Source organism: Teleopsis dalmanni, chromosome 1, assembly GCF_002237135.1.
Source record: "Teleopsis dalmanni isolate 2A chromosome 1, ASM223713v2, whole genome shotgun sequence".
NCBI lineage: Eukaryota > Metazoa > Arthropoda > Insecta > Diptera > Diopsidae > Teleopsis > Teleopsis dalmanni.
In genome coordinates, this window is record NC_051846.1 from 179,937,759 (window position 1) to 179,952,850 (window position 15,092).

The 15,092-nt window shown below is 30.6% G+C and overlaps 1 protein-coding gene across 1 annotated transcript in view; it reads right to left on the reverse strand.

Moving 5' to 3' along the window:
- LOC119666819 (myosin-G heavy chain-like) overlaps window positions 1-15,092 on the reverse strand; it is a 377,427-nt gene that overhangs the window by 142,052 nt on the left and 220,283 nt on the right. The window lies entirely within an intron of this gene.

Here is a 15,092-nt window from a genome sequence, read left to right on the forward strand (position 1 = left end):
TGCACTAAAACTGCACTAAAATAAGCCTACTTAATACACTTTAACAATTCTGTTATTTTTATTGTAAATTCTAATATATGTTGGCTTACAATTTTGTGTTCGTAAATATTTTGCAAAAAAATTTATTTAATACTTTATGTTCATATATCCTGTTTCACGCCTTCGTACGTGTTCGTTATTTCGCTTGACTATGTTCGATTATTTTCGTTAACGTTTTATCAATGCAATTTCAGAATTTCTGTTCAAATAAGAAGACTGAAATAATTATATTTTCAAACGTACCGCACAAATCCGTTTACACCATTAACGTCGACGCTTACTTGGAGACTGTTTTTGTCATGTAGACTAAAGCAACATTTATACCGAGCCATTTCAGCACAACGCCAGTCGTACTGCCTTAACGACACTAGTCTTACAATGTTAACTATTAACATAACTGAGTTGAAAATTACTGTACCAGAAAATGTACTCCAACCACCCACTGTAAATGTTATACTTACTCTTAAGCATTCTGCTACTCACTAACATTGGCACATTTGTAGACTTTTAACAGCTGTTAATGTTAGTAACATTTTTATTATTTGTCTTACATATGCACACAAAATGTTATCTCTGTTTTAACACATTTCTTTCGTAGGGTGTCTGTCTGTTTGTTCTCTGTGTGTTTGTTTGTTTGTTGTATGTAAGTCCATTCATATTAGCTGTTATTCCAGAATCAGTGCCAATATGTCAACACGTTCAAGAACATGTTGACACTTTTATGAGCGTGAATGCTTTTTTATAAGTTTTTATTTTATTTTATTTTATTTTTTATTTTTTTATTTTATTTTTTGTTTTTTTATTTAATTTTTTATGAAAATGTTATATATTTTGCGCTTTTATAAAAGTTCATGCAACAACACAAAACCATATCATGTTTCATCCATATGTGCTTTCTTGTGTTTGCGGAATATATTCATCCAAAGCGCATTGGTAGTAAAACTTACACGGAAGTAGTAAAGAAAAGTAATCATTTAAAACGAACAGTGTTTTATTTTATATATATTAACTTATATTATATTTCCTTAAACTATATATGTTCAGTCAATGTTAAATTAACAATAAATCTTTAATTTTGTAGCACAAAAGATTTTATTATTCACCGTTTCAAATGTGAGTCTTAGTTCATATCAATTATCTGTTTAACAACTCACTCATTTATATCAACTCTATTTTCATACTAATTATTAGTTTTTTGTTTTTGTTAAACAATTTAATTTTCATTAACAAAATATTTACTTATTTCCTTCGAAAAGAAATTGCTTCCCTAATGTCCCAAATTCATAACCGAAGTTTTTAATTAGAGACTCGAAAGTTGTAGTAGTGGGTCGATACCCTTAAGTATCGTGGATGACAAAAATCCAAACTAACGCTGCAAAGCTACAATTTATGAAAATACCTCTTGACAGCGGTAAGATAAAAGTATAGATATAGCCAGAAAAGGTAAAAAGGAGGGTTGCAGTACTCAATGAAAGAATGTTCAATTAATATCATATAGTAAAACATCAAAATTACTATATATCGATTACTAGGATTACTAGAAATATGCGTCCTTCCGTCACCGAGATGACGCCTAGTAACTATACTTTTAAAAAATTTAATTTAAATCTTAGCACTGTCGTGACCTATGAAAGCAAGATCACCTTGGTTATCAGACAAGGAATCACCATTGCCAATAAATAGTAACATTGGATCGGTATTGTATTGGAATATAGAGACCTCACTTGATCGACTAAACCTACGCTCTATAAGTCGTTTATCCTACTATATACCGCTAAAGCATGGAAACCATCACAGAGTGATGAAGCAGTACTTTTAGTGTTTGAAAAGTAACTCTTTGTAAGATATGTAGACCCTATGAAAACCAAACAACTGATTTGAATCAACTATGAATGGTACAAACATTATCCCAAAATTAACAAAACACAGCAAATTAACTTTTAACGATAAGGTTGACTTGATTACATTGTGAGGCTGAATGATGAAACTAAATCAAAAGAGGTGATGGCAGAAAACTGCGTCACCAGTAGAGTGTTGAAATTGTGAGAGCACGAACCACTATTTTTTAGTCTTATATGAGATACTAAGACAAGCCTTCAGCAGTGATGCCTGAAGAGTATTGTTTTCTTAAAACGAAACCCCACTGAAGGTTTGGCATGGCAAAGAAAGTGAAATAGGGAAAGTTACGTTACTAAAAAATTAATTACCATCTCTTTTAGTTCAATTATGTTAAATAATATATCTAATAATAGTAAATTTCGTGCTTTTATTATGATGATAATAATACACAATAGAATGCTCAAAAATCAACATTTCTCAACTATCAGTCAGTCGCATTAGCATCATCGGTATAAAAAATATTTTAATTTTATATTTTACAATATTAATTCCTGAAAATATATTGGCACCATATTTTTATTAGACACATATGATTTATCAGATCGCGGTATTATTTGTAGTAGAAAATATTTCTTAAAGGATTGGAATAGAAATATGCATTCAACTTTGTACGACTATATTAAGTTCCTAAGTCAAGTTCTATACAAAAGAAAAAGAATAATATAAAATCATTCATCAAATAAGGCCTCTGCAAAAAAATAGTATTGAAATCTAACATTTAAACTTAACTATAATTAATTAATTCAATTATTCTACAGCTGGTTTATGATTTTGTTTTAATAGAAGCAAGTGAATTTGTCAATGAACTTTAACAGGAAATTAAGAAAGACCCCAAGTTGATCGAACTTGTACAAGTACTAGTCAAGTATAACTTTGGATCAGTTAAAACACAGGCTCCGAGCTTCAAGTTTAACTGGGTAGGAATTCAAGCCCAGTCTCAAAAAATTATTCACGAATTATTATATATAAGAAATAATTCCAAAAGACCACTGATAATGGGTATTTGGCAATATTCGAAATAGCTGTATGGTGCACCAAAAATTCCAATAATTGAAAATAATAAAAAAAATTGTTGTTGTTGCAATTCACTATTGTTCGGTAAAAACCTCTCTATTAAAAACAATAATGTTTATTAAGAATTTTGTCACGTTCGTCAAAACGGACGTTAAAAATTAATTAAATACTATCTTTTGTAAAAATATTAACACCGGTTCTTCCAAAATATATTGAATATTTTTCTGGTTACGGAAAAGGTATGGTACGGCGCCTTTTGTAGTGAATAATAGTTTTCAAAGAAGTTTTTATAATAAATAGCTCTAATATTTTATTTTTTTGGTATGGAAACTTTTCAAATTATCAATGAAAACATAAAAATTTTAATTTGCTTTTAAGTTTTCTTTTATAATATTATTTAAGCTTTAAGATAATAAAATTTCGTTGGAATGACTTGATAATCTTCTAAATTTAAAGAACTGTACTTTAATGATAACATTGTTCGATGCCTCGAACAATGCATCTCTACAAAGACGCTCTCAATAAGCCGCTTAACCCAAACTTATTTAAGTGAACTTAAAGTGAAAACTATCACTTATCACTACTAAAACAGTCAAATGTCAATAATGCGAATTATGACAATTGGAATGTGTTTCGTCTGCGATATGACAGCAAACAAAAGTAATCCTGGCAAAAGATGCCGTTAAAGACATGCCTGCATATATGCAAGCATAATGCACAGAGCTTATCCTTTAAGCCTATTAAATAAATTCGCAGTATGAAATTTGCGCTTCGCTGCTAGCTTGAATTATTGCCAACTTGCAAATGCAAATATTTTTCCATACTGGCAACAACAAATAACAAACATTTCTGTATGGCAACACAGACAGCTTGAAAGCGCGAAATGCTGAAAATTGAAAATGGAAAATTGAAAAATGAGAACTGAAAGCTGAAAACTGAAAACTGAAAACTGCAAACTGCAAAATATTGGGGAAAAAAATGAATTAATAATAACGAAGAATTATGATTATTCGAAGCAAAGAAAATGGAAACGCAAATATAAATTATCGCACAAGTGCAAACTACTACCAAAAATAAGTGTCCTTTAAAGGAAAATAAAAAATGAGTATTTTTTCATTACGAACGAATCTACTCGACTTATCATAGTTTTGCACCGGTGAACATTAAGAAGAAATTTGCAAATTTTCATGCTAAAAAAGCAAAGTGAAACCAAAGCAAATCTCATTTGCAGGCAGAGCAAGGCAAAAATTTGCGAAAAAAAAAAATAAATAAAATTTTAATTTAATATAGAAATTGAATAAAGTAAAATTTTATTTCATTATAACTCTTGTCTTTGATGACACTGTACAGAGTGCCTTTGTATTTATGCAGTTAGCATAACGAAGAGCTTAAATACAAAGCGTTTCATTTATGTTAGCTGCCAACGCAACTGACTACAAAGTGCCAACGCCGAATTTCACTAAGAAGATGAAGTCTCTGCTCCAATTTCCATTACCAACGCCAAAGCCAAATGTCGTTTCAAGTGAGAAAACATGGCAGTGGAACAACTACTCGCCTCACTTGAAGGATGCTGTACGCAAATTTAAAGTGATTACGGACACACACAAAAATGCCCGCATAAAACGAAACACTTAATCGTCATTTATAGCTACAGTTTTGGGGCTCATTAGCAAAATTAAATTAACCCGTTTGCAGCCGTGCACATTATCACAGCGAAGATATCAGGAAAAAGCCTTAGAGCAGCTGGAAATTAATGTGTCTTTCGCCCTCGAGCCTGCTACATTAACACAAATAATTGACGTTAATGCGCGCCACACCGCATTCTATTCAACGCCAGCCAGACCGTACAGAGGCTCATACACTTCACTAACTTCACTCACTTCAACACGGAAGATATCATCGCTAAGAAAAACCACAGAATTTCAACCGCAAACGCATGTAAATGCAAAAACACTTACAAACACTGAACAATCCGAACGTGTGCCAGAAATCCAAAAAATAATTTGGATAATAAGACAGCAGCCGCAGCAGCCACAGCAGCCATAGCAGCCTCAGAATAGGTACCTTTGTTTGAGGCACTGGCAATATTCAATGTAAACACAAATGAACTCCTGTACATCAAGCAACCAAACGAAGTTGGAATCAAAATTTTGTGGAAAATGTGAAATGCGGACTTAACCCGAATTTCGTTTCGTGCTCTTATTGCACCGATTACCATTAATCCTATTGGAATGGTGCGACTACAGCTTTTCCAAACGCAAACACGCGCGGCAGTTCAGAATTCAACTCAGTTGCAAACACAAAGGAACACAAAATTATCATCGGAACACACTCCACTGAATTTTAATTTATGACTAAACATTTCGGAAACATTTCCAAAACAATTTTGTTTAAATAGCAGCAATTAAAGCCTTTTTTTCAAAAAAAAATACAATAATTTTCGAAATGCAAGCAAAATGGAATATTTTGTACTTCACAGCGCAAGTTGCGATAAATTTTATGCAGAATAAGCAGTTCAGAATAAAATTTTAACTTCAAAAAAATAATGCCAAAGCATTCCTGGTGAATAATTGGCGGATGTAATGCCAACGAAAATAGTTTAAAATTATGGAATGAAAGCACATCGACAATGTAACAAAAATCCTTAACATGCAAACCAAACATGGATGGGAACTCAAAAAGGATGATAATTTTTCATGCTTCATTAAAAAAGCAATTGGACACACTTCACCAAAGTGAAGAATAGTTTCAAATCCAACTAACTAACTTTCGAAGGTGTATGAGTCCGAAGGTATAAATGATTTTTTAATTACTATTTGATTTCACTAATGACAACCAAGATTAATACTAACTTAATTTGAAAAGAAATCTTTTGCATTCATATTTTTAAATCAAAATGGAATATAGATACAGATGGGTCATTAACGTTGAACGAATAATTAAAATTCAATGGTATTGAAAATGTTAGGTTAGGTTGAAAAACGATAAGTGAATTTCATTTAGAAACATCAGTTGCTTGTTACGAAGTCCTTCAAATTACTAGCGAACTGAACTGAAGTAAACTCCACTAAACCTTGTGTGCATTAAATGTTATTGTGAAAATCATGTTAAACCATTTGGTCTTTCAGATATAGTCAAGAAGTTAAAATTTCTTCTTAACTTTTCCCTAACTCTGTCCATCATAAGTTAAGGCTATTAAATCAAATATTAGAGCATAACAGAATACTGTCATAAATAACAGTCCATATAATGTCAATGTATTAATTATCTAAAGCTTCTTAGTCTTTCAGATATAATCAAGAAGACAAGATCTATTCTTAACTTTTCGCTATCTGTGTGAGGCATACGGTTAGACAGGGATAGTAACCTGAACAATTTTTTTTGATTTAATAATACTCTTTTTAAAAGTTGAAGATGGCAGAAGTATGTTATATATTACCTTCCGTATCTCTGGTAAGAATATTTGTAGTTAAGCAGAGAGACTAGGGTAGTAATCTCACTAGCTATAACAAAAAGAAAAGGATGTTATATATATACTTTCATATCTCTGGTAGAAACAGATGTAGCCAAGAGAAAAAACTAGGATCGCTTTTTCGCTTAATATTCGTTTAGCAAATACAAAAAAGTTTTATATACTACTTTCTCCATTTCTGATCGCTATCTCACTAGATATATACTTAGCATATACAAAAAGATGTTATATATAGTACTTTCCCTATCTCTGGTAGAAATATATGTAGTCAAGAAGAAAGACAACGGACGCTATCTCACTACGCCAGCAAATACAAAAGAATTTTATACACTATTTTCCTAATCTTAGAAAGATATGTCTGTAGTCAAGAAGAAAGACTAGGGTCTAAAGAGAGAGAACTACTTTCATAACTTAAAAACTTTTTGATAAGATTTGAAAACGATACAAAAACAAAAACGATAGTTATTTATTAACTTCGCTAACTCTAATACGTATATATATATATAATACATATATCTACGTATATGTTCAATATACGTATTAAAGAGTTTCCTTCAATATTAAAGAATCTAAAGAATTAAGATAGATATAGAAATATCTGAAGTGAGTAAGAACATTTATCAAATTGTCTGGTTGTTGCTTTGATGGTAATGGTAATGTACAAACATTTAAACTTTAATGTTGAAGAATGTTTATAATAAGAATTTATGTATAACACGATTTCGTTATTATATTGATTATCTAAATTTGTGAACTCTAAAGTTCATGGTGAAGTATTTCTATAAATGGGACTAGAATTATCATGAAATTATATGTTTTAAGAAATACAATTCTGACTTTGTTAAAATTCTTTCCTATATAAATTGTTATATTTTTTCTACTATGAGCTATTTATTTTATATAACTTATATATCATATAAAGCTTGTAAGATTAATAAACTGATGATTAAGTACATCCTTGTAATGAAAGATTACAACCTTTAAACTATAAATCCTATTTTTCACTAAATATTATATTATATCAGTTATTTATAAAAATTTTTCGGTTAGAAAAATACTAAAAAATATATGATTATATCATATATATGATTACATCATATACTTGTTTCAAATTAATTTCCACGAAAGAAAAATTGTTTGTTTTAGAATGTACAAGAACACCTTAGATATTTTATATATTTATGTAGTTTATGCTTACTTTGATGATATATCTAATAAACTTTTGCTTACTTAATGGTCAACTCATTGCAGACGAGAGTTTTCCTTGGCCGCGTCGAGTAGACTCCGCCAGCTAGTCCGTTTAGTTGCTTGCTATCGCCAGTTTGTAGTACCAAATGCCCCCAAATCGTTGGTCACCTGGTCCTTTCACCGAAGATGCGGACGTCCTCTTCCGCGTACTCCAAATGTAGGTACCGAATTAAACATCTTTCTAGACGGAGCATTTTCTTCCATTCGCATGGCATGTCCAAATCAGCGGAGCCGCTGAATTTTAAAAATATTTTAAAAATATTTATTTTCTAATTTTTAACTCATTGCTTTTTTTGTAAAAATTTGCAACAAAAATCATGTATTTACCTATTCATTTATTTACATTTCGTTATTACTATATATTTGAAATATTTTCAATCTTATTTTCTTTAATTAGGAAAGTGTGTAATTAACTTCTTTAGTTACTATGGACATCTGTGTAGTTTGTTATACATTTAGTATAACATCACTTATTACTCTCACTCACATACTTGTAATTAAGTTCAACTTTTATATAACTAATTAAGATTGTAGCTTATTTTATTATTATGTAGCCTATACAGTGCATACACTGTGACCTGAAAGATCTTTTGTGTAGCCTTTCGCCCAACTTGTCAAATTTCAAACTTAAAATTGCAGCTTAAGATTGTATTGAATTAAATCAATTGAAGTTTAGAATGGCATTCACTGAATTCAAACTTCATTGGCATTATAATCCTACAAATGTTGCTGTCAATGCAACCATACACAATAACGAGCTGTCAAGCATAAACAAGACGGCTACGGAATATGGATCGAAATAGGTGTGACCTCGGGCATCATGTTCTTTGCTTTCAGTAATGTAATTAAAATAGCATCAATAGGCGAGTACAATTGCAGACAATGTGCAGATTATTTAATCGACGGACAAGTAACAAGTGTAAAGTCACTAACATTTGACCTAATACCCGTAACAGCATATGTTATCGGTTTAATGTGATAAATAAAAAATAATACAAATTTAAATTGACATGACTACACAGAAATTTGTTTAATGACTACATACTTAGTTGATATCAATTCAATCAAAATAACCACAAATTCTCTAAACATGCAAACATGTTTTCCAAAAACCTTCTAAACTACCCAAAAGACCTTATCGTACACCGGAAATCGACTATTACACTCTTTAACTTGACCAAAAAAAAACAAAAAAAAAATACGAAATAAATTGCCCATATAAATAAAATTGAAAATGTGAAAAGCGCATAGCCTCCATTTCACCAACCTTTGTGCGCCTAGTACATAGTATCTATGTACCAGTATTTACATAGACATAAGTTTTCTGGCATATCAAGTTTGTAATTTGTTGTTGTGTACCGCAGTGTGGTGTAAAATTGTCCCCCGAGATAGCGTACGGTAACTCTAGTTCAGTTTAACTGAGCCGCTGCCAGTACTTTCCTGGGTGTGGTTCGAATGAAAGTGAAAAACCACAAGTGAGCTAGTGCCACTTTACCGCAATTTTGTTGTTAGATAAAAATCATGAAATACGCGCCAAAAACTTAAAAACATTTAGCCAACAAACGTAAGGCCTTAGACCACCATCAGGCCCAAGCACTAGCAGCACTAGAAATATAGGCAGCAGGCGGGCTGGCAGGCAGGCATTGCCCTTGAATTAAATTATGCTAATGAGCATAGATATTCAAATAGATGGCGTTCTAAATTTTCAACAACATTTCACACACAACACACACGAGCTGAATTTAATTTTGCACTTTGCCACCGCTGTCGTATTCTTATCTGTTGGTTGTCTAGTGCTTTGTTGTTGTTTTAGTGGAAATTTTCGAAACAAAGGCTAACAAAATATTGAAAATTATGTTTTCTGTTTTATAAATTTAACCCATGCCCGGTTAAGTGTTTTCCCCATAAGAAAACATGCGACTTCTGGCTTTCGCGTCTGTTTTCAAAACCCGCTAGCAAGAGTATCTCGCTAGCGAAAGTATCTCGCTAGCACGAGTATCTCGCAGATACAAGTTCACGAGTAACTGCGAATTTACGTTTTGTTAATCATTCTCGTTCTCGCCGCTTCTTATGTAAATTGAAGTGAACTGACGAAAGGAAATTTTTTAATTAAAAACTTTTTACCTAAACCGCAAATTTAGTCACTTTCTGTTTTTGACGTTATCAACTTTACTTCTGCTCCTCAACAGTTTCGCTCGAAAAAACTTATTTTTTCATTTTGTATTCAACCAGTGCTGCCACGTTGCAAGATTTTATGGTTTCGTTGCGGAAAAGCAGTTTTTTATTTTATTTGTTTAAGTTTATTATTTCCCGAAATAATTCTGTTTAAATTGTCGAGATAAGTGATGAAAGTTGTGGATTTTAAGGTAAAAAGTAAACCTCGAACCACTTACAAGTGAGGTACTCAAACGAAGTTTAAACTGTTTTAAAATATTTTTATTCAGTTTGTGGTACTTAAAAGAATTATGTCTATTTATAATGTGTTTAATTAATCATGAAATAAACAATAAAAAATTTTATCTACAGTTATTATGTGCATATTTCTCCATAGAAATTCTCAATTCATTTCATTGGAACTATCAAATATAAGATACAAATCGTGACTTTTAATCCACATGAAATTAACACTATACTTAAGCTTAGCAGAAATGATATTAAATGCTACACTGAACTTGACACTATAGACACTGTTACGTTAGACACTGTTGTTATAGACTCAATTACGACATGAAGAATATGGGTGCAATAAAAAGTTATATCTGTCGACTTTGTCATGAGGAAAAGAAAATATTAGAACATGTTCTACGCAACGGCCTAGCGGTGTCAAGAAGGGATCTTGATCCCAAATCAAATATGTAAAATCAAGCCCACAGCAATTACGAAATTTATAAAGAGTCTATATTATAAATTTTAAATTATAAATTTATAAAGAACTATATTAGTTGGATTTAGATCCATTTTTTAGATCTCCGATCTTTTAGGTCGGGGTGGAATCCTTAATGATAGCATGTGTTTAAATATAACGTATAACTTTTAAATAACATTCATCGCACCATAGATTTTGCTTAGTTTTTTTATTATTACGGTTGGCAGTACTGTCCTGTACATGTACATTTTCTAATGGCTATAATAACTCTTTAACGAACTTTTTTTGAAGTAACACACTTTTCCAAGTGCTAATGCTGCGAGTGCGCCTTCTCCAGTCCCGCACTTGTAGTGCGGTTAATGCTCCGTCACCTTTATCACTCCACTGAAGACACGAACTACCTCCATACCTTCTTCCTCCTTCTTCCTTCTTCCTCCTGGAAATAATTTTACCTCTGTATAGTGAATCCAATCATATTCGGAAATCTCTAATAATAATCTAAAATTTTTGTTAGATATTTTACAACAAAATGGATAATGTTATGATATTTACTTTACAAATAATTTGTATATATCAGATAATCTGCTACATCTGTAACATGCAATTCGTAAGAGTGCACTCTGCACTATGAAAACGATTAAGTTAAAATATTAATTCATAATAGTGTTGTTTATCCAAATATTTGTATAATAATTCTCATTTCGTTTAAATTGGAATGCCAAATATGCCAAATACAAGTATTTGGCATTTAATATAAAATTTTAATAAAAAGATTATCTACCTGGAATAGTATTGGAAATTTATGTTACGAAATGTCCTTCTAGAGCTATATAAAATAAGATCTTTTATCAGAAAAATAATTGATTTAATTTCAAGAATTACAAGCTTTCAGCCTACAATAACTGTGATCTATTGTAATCAATATTTCATTTAAATATAATATGTATTAAGGTTAACTTAAACCTTAAATGGATTAACCTTTAATTTAAGGTTAATCCATTTTTTTTAAATAAATAACACACATATTTAGCCTAGACTGTATTACAGGAATTGTGAGCTACTTGAATGATCTTAAAATTTTAGAAGCTTTATTAACAAGAAATAAAATTCTAATTTAGTTAAAATTCTAATAATTCTATTTTTTCTATAAATTATTGTTTTCTACTACGATTTGCTTATTTCATATATTTAAAATAAAATTTACATGGTTTTTAAATAATGGAAAATAATAAATCATGGATTAAAAGATTACAAGCTTTAAACACCAAATCCTTATTCTGACATTTTATAAGCGATGTCTGTACGAATAAAGACAATCGTATTCAAAGTTTATGAAAAATTCATTGATTCATGTGACATTTTGATTTATAAGAAATATTTTAAATATTTTTCTTTCTTCAGCTCTTTTTTTCAAGTCTTCTTTTTTCAGATCTTCTTTTTTCAGATCTTATTGCTTTAGATCTTTCAGTTCCTTTTCCTTCAAATCTTCTTCCCTCAGATTTTGTCTTTTCAGTTCTTCTTCCTACAGATCTCCTTTCTTTATTTTTTTTTGCTTCAGTTTTTTTCCTTCAAGTTTTTTTTCTTCTGCTCTTCTTTATGCAGCTGTTCTTTTCCCAAGTCTTTTTTTTTGTCAGGTTTTCATTTTTCAGTTCATTCGCAGGTTTTCTTTTTACAGGTCTTTTTACTTCAGCTCTTTTTCCTTCAGAGGTCTTCACCCTTAAGTTCTTCTTCCTCCAGGTCTTTTTTCTTTAGGTGTTTTTTTTTCAGGTTTTCATTTTTCAGTTCATTCGCAGGTTTTCTTTTTACAGGTCTTTTTACTTCAGCTCTTTTTCCTTCAGAGGTCTTCACCCTTAAGTTCTTCTTCCTCCAGGTCTTTTTTCTTTAGGTGTTTTTTTTTCAGGTTTGCTTCTGTTGAGTCTTCTTTCTTCAGGTCTTCATTTTTCAAGTCTTCCTTTTCAGATCTTCTTTTTTCAGATCTTATTGCTTTAGATCTTTCAGTTCCTTTTCCTTCAAATCTTCTTCCCTCAGATCTTGTCTTTTCAGTTCTTCTTCCTACAGATCTCCTTTCTTTATTTTTTTTTGCTTCAGTTTTTTTCCTTTAAATTTTTTTTCTTCAGCTCTTCTTTATGCAGCTGTTCTTTTAACAAGTCTTTTTTTTTCAAGTTTTCTTTTTACAGGTCTTTTTACTTCAGCTCTGTTTCCTTCAGAGGTCTTCTCCCTTAAGTTCTTCTTCCTCCAGGTCTTTTTTCTTTAGGTGTTTTTTTTTCAGGTTTGCTTCTTTTGAGTCTTCTTTCTTCAGGTCTTCATTTTTCAAGTCTTCTTTTTTCAGGTCTTCTTTTTTAGGTCTTTTTGCTTCAGATCTTCTTCTTTCAGGTATATTTTTTTCGGATCTTCTTCCTTCAAGTCTTTTAATTAATCTTCTCACTTGATTGTTTTATTGATATTTAAATATGTTTATTAAGTTGATGTTTTTGTTCTAGACCTATAAAAGCATGTTGGATATTATCATATAATTATAATCTCTATACACACTACTCAATACATGTGTCAAGTATATTATATAAATATTATCAGAATATATTGTAAATTAAAGTACACAAAATGTTGTTTCTGTTTAAATTTATACTATTTCATATTAAATATAAATACTAATGATGGAAACGTATATGTAATATGTGAAAGGGTTTCTGTGTTACTAGTAAGTCTGCTAGGTAAACCTTCATTCCACCTTTCAACCAGATTAAACTCAATTTGCACATATTCTTAATTAATGCGAAATTCAATTTTGTTTGCTGTTTTTGTTTTTATTTTTTTTTAATTTCACTTTTTATACAAAATCCAAAACCGCAATATAGAAGGATCCTCCGAAAAAAACCTCAACGTTTAGCATATCCAAAAAAAAACAGAAATTAAATGCCAGAAATAAAGTAAACAAGGCCTTTTTTTTTGGCTTGGCATGCCTTTTTGCGTTGCAGTCATTCGGAAAACCTAAAAATGTTAAATTAACGCTAGAAATAAGCTTACAAAGCCGCATACGTAGCTGCTGCCTATGCAGAGCTTAAGTGTTCACGGCAGTTCGATTCATTCACTTACTGCCGCATTCGCGTTCATCATACGCTATGTAGTGCCAGTTCTCCGACAGTTTGCTTTTTCTTTTTAATATTTAACTGCTTGCGCCGGAGCGTTCTTAATTAAAACAGATTGAATCTTATTTGCGTGTTTCGTGTACTTTACTTGTGTGGCATAAACAAAATTATTCCAGACTTAATTTTTCCATTTAAAAATGGTTTTACAGCACTTTACGCTTTATATTATCTGTTGTAGTACGATTTTTTTTTTTTTTGTGAAATTTTTTTTTGCTTATTACCATTTTTGCATTGAAAAATAAACCTGGAAAAAATTCATTTTTCGCATTTTAAATAAATTGAAATTGACAGATTTCATATAATGAATTAACGAATTTAAATTACAAATGAATGTGGCTTGAAAAAAATAAATCATAAAAAATTAATAACAACTCATTTGTATTGTTAATGATTCGATATGATTTTAATAAGGGTTAAGGTGAACTTCATAATGCTTTTTATATCATACTTTTTTATTTTATGCGAATGACAAGTTCACTTTAAAAAAAAATATTCAACGTGTAGTATAAACTCGATTAATGCAACCCTCGAATATCGCAACTCCTCGTTTATTGAAAGCTCTTAAATTTTCCCGGTATTATCTTTGATATAACAGCTTTGAAGATTGACTACAGCTAAGAATATAACTTTTGCTAATTATTTTCCTCTTTTGCATTCTTAATATTTTATTTGTTAATTATGCGTATTTATACTCTCTCTCGGTGCATAAGAATATTATGAAATCATGAAATTATGTCAGATGTTCTTTCTCAACAAGAAATGGATGAATGGGTCAACGAATTTTCTATGGAAAATGTGTCTCTTGCAGAACAGCTTGACATCTATTTGGACTCGAAAACTGAGGCTTTATAATTGTACTTAAAATCAAAAATCGCATGGCAATAAATGCATTTAACATATGCATATAATGGACTGAGAAAAATTCCATACCTCTTAGAAAACTTGTAATACTTAAAGATCTAAAAAGTAAAGCAGTTACAATGAATCTCAATTGCAATAAAAACCAAGCTGAAATAACAAATTATTATCATAAATATGATTGCAATTATGTTGTTATAAATAAAACTAAGTAATCATTTTTTTCTAATAAATTTTGTGTTAACATCCTCTTTATTTAATTCAAAATTTTAGATGCACTAAATAAACTAAACTCGATTATTGCAACAACCTCGATTATTGCAGCACTCTCGAATTCTATAAGTTGCATTAATCGAGTTCATACTGTATTTGCATTGCATATAAGTTTAAAAACTCAAAAAGTTAACAAATTAAATATCCATGCTTGACCAAGGAATTAACTAAAGACCCTAGAACTCAATTTACCCATTCAAATCGACTTTAAGAGTTCAATTAAATGAATTGATTGCGTTTAATTTTAAAGATAACATTTAGCTTCATTTATGGTTAT